The following is a 7,909-nucleotide window of genomic DNA, read 5'->3' on the forward strand; positions in this document are numbered from 1 at the left end:
AAATTCCAAGCATAGCATTGCATAGTATTAATTTGATGATGTAAAAGTTTCCCTCTTTCAGATATACAGTGTCGCACATAACAAGCATGCTCATCTAAAGATTTGCCCTCAACTAAGCTAGTTGGGGTTTCAACACGAGCACATATGGATCGAAGATGATCCAAGTAATAAGCTTCAGCAGTGTGATAAATTTTGAGTGGTTCTTCAACCATTGGTCCAGTAGGTACAACTAATTTTTTTGGTATTTTACGTTTCCTACCCATAACTAAAGATAGAAAACAACTAAGAACAACAAATACAAATTACTTAGTGATAAAGCAAACAAGCACACATGAGAATATTCACCCCACGCTATTGCTCCCTGGCAACGGCGCCAGAAAAAGGTCTTGATAACCCACAAGTATAGGGGATCAATTGTAGCCTCTTTTGATAAGTAAGTGTGTCGAACCCAACGAGGAGCTAAAGGTAGAACAAATATTCCCTCAAGTTCTATCGACCACCGATACAACTCTACGCACACTTGACGTTCGCTTTACCTAGAACAAGTATGAAACTAGAAGTACTTTGTAGGTGTTTTTGGGTAAGCTTGCAAGAAAGTAAAGAACACGAAAATAAAAGCTAGGGGCTGTTTAGATAAAGACACAACTAAATTAGTTTTAGTAGAGAGCTTTTGTTAACAAGAAAGTTATTTGTCCCTAGGCAATCGATAACTAGACCGGTAATCATTATTGCAATTTTATTTGAGGGAGAGGCGTAAGCTAACATACTTTCTCTACTTGGATCATATGCACTTATGATTGGAACTCTAGCAAGCATCCTCAACTACTAAAGATTCATTAAGGTAAAACCCAACCATAGCATTAAAGTATCAAGTCCCCTTTATCCCATACGCAAACAACCTACTTACTCAGGTCTGTGCTTCTGTCACTCACGCCACCCACCTTAAGCAAATCATAAGCATATTGCAAACCCTACAGCGGGAATGCCTCACTCTTGCACGACACGGAGAGCACCATAGGACAGCACCAATAATAAAACATACAACTCAAACCAATCACGATCATCAAATAGCCATTAGGACAAAACAGATCTACTCAAACATCATAGGATAGCCATACATCATTGGGAAATAATATATAGCGTTGAGCACCATGTTTAAGTAGAGATTACATCGGGTAAGAGAGAGGTTACACCGCTACATAGAGGGGGGAAGAGTTGGTGATGATGGCGGTGAAGTTGTTGGTAAAGATGGCGGTGATGGTGATGGCACCGGCAGCGCTCCGGCGCCACCGGAAGCAAGGGGGAGAGGGACCCCCTTCTTATTCTTCTTCCTTGACCTCCTCCCTAGATGGGAGAAGGGTTTCCCCTTTGGTCCTTGGCTCCCATGGCATGGGAGGGGCGAGAGCCCCTCTGAGATTGGATCTATCTCTCTTTCTCGCTCTGGTTCTGCGTTCTGTTCTGGCTCTGTTTCACCGTTTCGTATATATATGGAGATCCGTAACTCCGATTGGCCTGAAACCTTCGCCGTGATTTTTTTCCTAATATTAGCTTTCTTGTGGCAAAAGAAGAGCATCAACCGCCTTACAGTGGGCTCACGAGGGTAGGGGCGCGCCCTAAGGGGGGGCGCCTCGTGCCTCGTGACCACCTCGGGCACTGGTTCGTGTTGATTTTCCTTCCGAATTTTCGATATTTTCCAAAAATATGCTCCGTCCGTTTTTATCCCGTTTGGACTCCGTTTGATATGGATATTCTGCGAAACCAAAAACATGCAACAGACAGGAACTTGCACTGGGCACTGGATCAATATGTTAGTCTCAAAAATAGTATAAAAGTTGCCAAAAAGTATATGGAAATTGTAGAATATTGGCATGGAACAATCAAAAATTATAGATACGACGGAGACGTATCAACAGTCCTTGAAGATTTCCACAACATTTGGTTCAGGTACTTTTTGGTCCTTGCGGGCTTTCCTCTGCATTTGGAACAAGTCAATATAGATCTGATAATATGGTACAACGAAAAGAGTGAAGCAGCAGCTAATTACAAGAGCCTCGCAGTGTGCAATATAGCTATGAGATCCTGTCGTCTGTTGGAATTTCACTTTTGTAGGGTTGGCCTTGTTCTTTGAACAATTCACCTACAAGAAGATATATTTGTGAGGCACATGCGTAAATAGGACTTCAACATGTGATCTGATCACATATATATAATGTACCTGATACTTTGGATCAGACCGGTGTTTAATGAGGCCTCTCCAGTATTCATCCGATATATTTTCCACTAGAGATGTTTGGGCAAGTTCACTGTTAGCCTTGCCTTCAAAGTGAGTTTTCCTCAAGTTATACCGATACTGTCGCAGAGCATACTTGAAAACATGGGTGCAAGCTTGTCTGGTTGCATCATCTTGGCTATCCAACTTGAACCTCATCTGTTGAAAATTATGGGAGTCTCATTATCAGCAACCTAGAAAGTATGGAATAGAGCAAGACGATATTACTAGTTTCCATACATAACCATACTTATAGATAAATGGCCGAGGAAGGTTTTGAACTGGGTTTCGTCTTTGTCATTCCTGTATTGATTCCATGTTGGGAGGATACATACATGACACCTAACGGCAACCGCTGCCTCTGATACTAACTTGGCTGACTCTGTAGCATCACGTGGCCTTTTTAAACCTGCCTCAAAATGGATCTCCATTCTTCCTCCTCTAGATTTAGTTAACCTATCGAGCATTATCCCTGATGTTTGTTTCCTCTTGCGCCTAGGTGCTAGTCCAGCAATGAACATAGGAAGTGTTAGTGTACATCAAATTGTGAGACTACATATAAAGAAGCATGCAACTGTAACTTGACTTCAGCAACTACCTTCTTGCTGTTGAAGCTCACAAAGTTCATCTGATCTTGCCAACTCATCTTGTGTCAAGAGTGCTTCGGAAGTAGTGTTAGGTGGCAAGGGAGCTTGGGAACGTGCTGCTAGCTGAGTTTAGGACTGGGTGTTCGGTTCCACCGAACCGTTCGGGTCGGTTCCTCGGTCTTTTGAAGAATTCGGTTTCGTCAAAATACAGACCAATCGATCAATGGAAAATTAGCTAACCGAAGATTCTATGTGTCTAAATTTCGGTTCGGTGGTCGGTTCCACTGAACAGCACCGAGATGTAGTCCGGATCGCTACCTTTTACCCACACTAGGAGCAACAGTCGCTACTTTATTCTGAATGTACAGTGTGTGTAGCTCTGCCTGCTACTAAAGGCTAGTCCCCTTTTGCTACTCCGTCTTAATGATTCTTCCGAGAAACTTTATTACCCTGTACAATTAGCTGTGGTGGCTCACTAGATAAAGTACTCCATGCGGCTGTGGGGCTCGTGCTACTCCACATTAGCAACAAATTTAAGCAAAGGTAGTGCTTCTAGTACTAGTACTACTCCACGGTATACTTCTCTTTTTTACACAAAATTTATATCTGCGGCGGTTCACTGGGTCAGGTTTGTTCTTCTCGATGCGGCTGTGGGGCTCGTGCACTTGGCAAATAGTATCGGATAGAAAATAGAGTCCATGTTCAGTGTTCGCATATAGAACACTTGAGTAGCTAGCAACAGGCGCGCAGGTCCTAACCTCTGCATTTACTCTATTTCGGTCTGCTCGGGTACCCGAGGGATAAACCCAAATTCACCGAACTTAGTTCATTTTTCAACATATGGAAACCGAATGTACCACCGAAGTACTCGATTTCGGTGTATTCGGCTTCGGTGCCGGTTAGTTCGGTTCGGGACATCGGTTTTCAGGTTATATGCCTAGCCCTAGCTGAGTTGACCAACGAGTAACTCGTGCAGCTGGTGTGTTACACCCCAAATTTTCAATTTGGAATGTTATACATTAGGTCATCATTGCATATCATATTTTATTGCATTTTGGCCAGATCCTAGAAATTCTACGCAACTCAAGGACCCACGGAGAGAGTTGGGAATTTCGTTATTTTCATATTTGAGTTTTTCTCAAATTTTGAAAAGAGGATCATTTGATTTTAATTATTTTCTCTTCTATTACTTCTTTTATAAAAATAAAAGAGAGAGGATAAAATGACTTCCTCAAAATAAAGAAATATTGAAGATTTAATATTAAAATCAAATAAGATTTTTATTCGGAGTTTTATCGCTATTTTATCTGAATTAGGAAAAATATGCGTTTTACAAAATTGCATTTTAGGCCCAAATAAATGTCCATCCTGTCCGGCTTATTTTTAGAGGACGGAGAAAATTTATTTCGGGATTTTTGGAGTATGTTTAGTATTTCTTTTCTTTCTTTTTCTGCACGTCGGGATTATTTAAAAAAAAGTCAAACCGACTCCGGGCCATACCCGAGTGGGACTCCGCCCGGGGGGGGGGCTTTATAAGCCGCACCACCCGAGCCGCCGAGGCCCAGCCACAGCCGAAGCCCACCGCCGCCCAAACCCTAACCCTAACCGCGCCTTGCCGCCGCCCCGCCGCCCGGAGCCGCCGCTCGCACCGCCACACATCGTCACCCCGCCGCCACCCGCCGCCCTTCGCCGCCAAGCACCACCGCCGGATCCACCGACGCCCTCGCCGGAGTCGTCGAGGTAGCCGGAGCCGCCGCCGCGGTTTTCGTTAGAAAACCGTCGGTTTTTTAGAACCCTAGATCCGTTTTTTATCCGGTTCAGTTTTTTTGGTTTAGTTAAATAGCGTATGCCCATTCGTACGTTCGTTTTAACGAATGGTTTTCGTCCGTTAGCCGCAGACAGCGAATGTTTGTTCGTTAGCAGGTTCATCAGTTTTTCTTTTTCTCGGATTTTCCGTGATTATTTTTGATCGTGATTTCTGATCCAATTTTTGTTTTAGTATAACTTTTCGCTCGTTTATTGGAATCAGGCGATTCAAGCGCCTAGAGTTTCGCCTGGAAACACTCTTTCAGGTTAACCAACTTAAACAAGTTTTTGCTACTGTAAAATTTGACTTTAGTCCAGATTAGTACACAAAGCTTGTTTCTTTGCCGTTTGAGTTTGGTTGCTTTGTTTGATTAGATTTTTTTTGCAAACCGGTGTTCTTAAGTTGAACTTTTTGGTTAGATCTCTTAATTGAGTTTTACCCATGCCTTGCTTGATTGCTTATTATATGCTTGTTTGATTGCGATAGAGTACCCGGAGTGCGAAGCGTGCTACATCGAGTCTCTAGGTTTCACGGATCATCAGCAAGGCAAGTAACACTTTGATCATACCTCTTTACTACCCACTTTTATTGCATTAGATCAATCCTCAAACAATTGCATGGTTAGTATCTGAATAAATTGTGGGTTGGGAAGTAGATGAGGTAGTACCTATTCACCTGTTTATTATCAAACCCTGGGAGTTACTTCTACGTTGCTTATATTGCTATGCTATGCTCGTAGACGTGGATTGGGTTTGAGTGTATTCATGACAGATGTGAGATTGTTAATTAATGGTTCAACTTAAGGTGACAACTTTAATACACATCTGGGTGGATTGAGGCACCCGGGGTATCCAGTGATTGCCTGTATTTTTTGGAAATCCCAGGGTACCGTGTGATTTTCCTATGGACCGCCACCCAGGCTCAAAGGGATCATAAGATTATTCATGCTGGAAACTTCCGTGTGCAGCCACATGCCATTATGGGCTTTGGCATAGTTGAGTAAGTTGTGGGAAACCTTTCCATGATGGGCTAGCAGATGTTGGGGATTGTAGGTGTACCGGCCTATCTATCGGTTAAGGGGACCTCTTCGGAAAGACTGTGTCTCGGTCATCCGTTTCTCAAACATTATGTAGTGCGAGAAATCCAATGGTGGAGATCGAGTTTTGTGGGGAAAAGTGCACAAACGTGTGCAGAGTGTACAAACTAATCATGGTTAGTCGTGTCCCCGGTTATGGACAGCTTGAGTATCTAGTTCTTGGATTATCATGTGGATCTCATCACTCTTAATATAATTTGATTGGGTTTAATGATGATGCTTAATTGGGATTGAGTTGGGTGAACCTTCTCAATGTTTAACAACTACCATGATAGTTAAATAAAATTTATTCCTTTGTAGTAGGGAAAAATTGGCTTTTCGCAAAATCTATTAACCATACAGCCTCCACCAGCCATATATGCATGTAGTGATAGCATTATTCTGTTCATTACTCTCTTGTGTTACACTGCCAGCATATTCCATGTGCCGACCCGTTTTCGGGCTGCAACGTATCATATTGCAGACTTTGCAGACGACGAGTAAGGAGCCTTAGGTCGTGGTCTTTCACTCAGTGATGCCGTTGGAGTTGATGGACTCACTTTATCTTCCAAGCCTTCCACTGCTATCATATTTAGATGGCCTTAAGCCATATTTATTGTAATAAGTTCTCTTTTGAGACATTCGATGTAATAAGTGTGTGATTGCTACTCTGTTATAAATCCTTCAAGTACTGTGTGTCAGCATTACCGATCCAGGGATGACACTTATGCACAGAGATCAGACTATTTGAGGTCTGGTCGCTACAAAGATGGTATCAGAGCACACGCTGACTGTAGGACACGACCACTAAGCCAAAACCCTAGGTCACTACTCTCTTCTCATTTCTGACTCCTCTCCATTTTCTACTCTTTAGGATGGCGGACACAAGGAACAAGTTTGCACAACCAGATGAAGACACACCTTTTGGACGCCACTTGAAGGAAGTCACTTGGTACGTGAACATTGGAATACCAAGCTTCACCGGGACTTACAACACCACTTTAACAGAAGAGGGACACCAGGTGATTCAAATTCAAGTTTCAGGAAGGATATTTACGCTAGTCACTGAGCCCATAGAGTTTTCCTTTGATGCACCAACTTGGAGTCTAGGAAAGAGTATGGCGGCCCACATCACCATGGGACGCATTGGAGAAGTTTACCACAAGGATCTCAAGGATACTATCTACCAGATTTGTGGGCACCGAGATGAGCAATGGGAGGTGATCAACACCACGAAGGATAGATCAATTGCCGCTTTCATCCAAGAGTTAAACCAGCACATTCGTCGCCAGGAGAATCAGATGTGCGCAGGCATGATAGATCTGAAGAAGGCAATGACAAGGATCACGGAGCTTGAAGAAGAACTCAAGGCTACACATGAAGATTATGAGGAGGAAATCTTCGTACTAGTGGAGAAGAATGATGACCTGGAAAGGAAGCTAGGAGTATTCATGGGAGACCCCGCGCCAGGAGGAGAAGACGACGAACCCAAGGAGATTCGTTCTGAAGACTACAACATCATCGACGACACCGACTCGTACCCTCATGATAGTGATGATGACTATGTTGATGAAGTTGGAGCAGATATCATGGAGTCTTCGACCGATCAATATTTCTAGTCGACCACCATATCAGTAGTAGTATTCCCCCATGTAAATAGTATAGTCCAAGCACTTTGTAACGATAGTTCTAGACCGATTGTATGCCCTTGCTTGATTGATTGAGTGATATGATTGTGTTTATCTCATGTGCATATGGGTAGTGTTTTCTCACTAGACCTCATTCTATTCTGTTCTCTTCCGTCTAAACCCTCAGATGCCTCCGAGACGTGACCCCGGATTTACCTTTCCACCGGAGCTCACTCAGTTGATCCAGCAGCAGAATACCCTGATGCAGTTGTTAGTTCAGAACCAAGGCAACAACAACAACAACCCACCACCACCCCCAGTTGACAATTTAGCCCGTTTTCTGAGGTTGCAGCCGCCGGTGTTCTCCAATAGCACCGAGCCGATAGTTGTAGATGATTGGCTTCGTAAGATTGGAAGGGAGTTAACCGCTGCAGGATGCACAGATGTTGAGAAGGTGCATTTTTCCGCACACCAATTGGATGGATCAGCAGCCTCATGGTGGGAGAATTACACTGTCACCTATCCTATAGCCACTGTTACATG

This window comes from Triticum dicoccoides, chromosome 1A (genome assembly GCF_002162155.2).
Source record: "Triticum dicoccoides isolate Atlit2015 ecotype Zavitan chromosome 1A, WEW_v2.0, whole genome shotgun sequence".
Classification (NCBI taxonomy): domain Eukaryota; kingdom Viridiplantae; phylum Streptophyta; class Magnoliopsida; order Poales; family Poaceae; genus Triticum; species Triticum dicoccoides.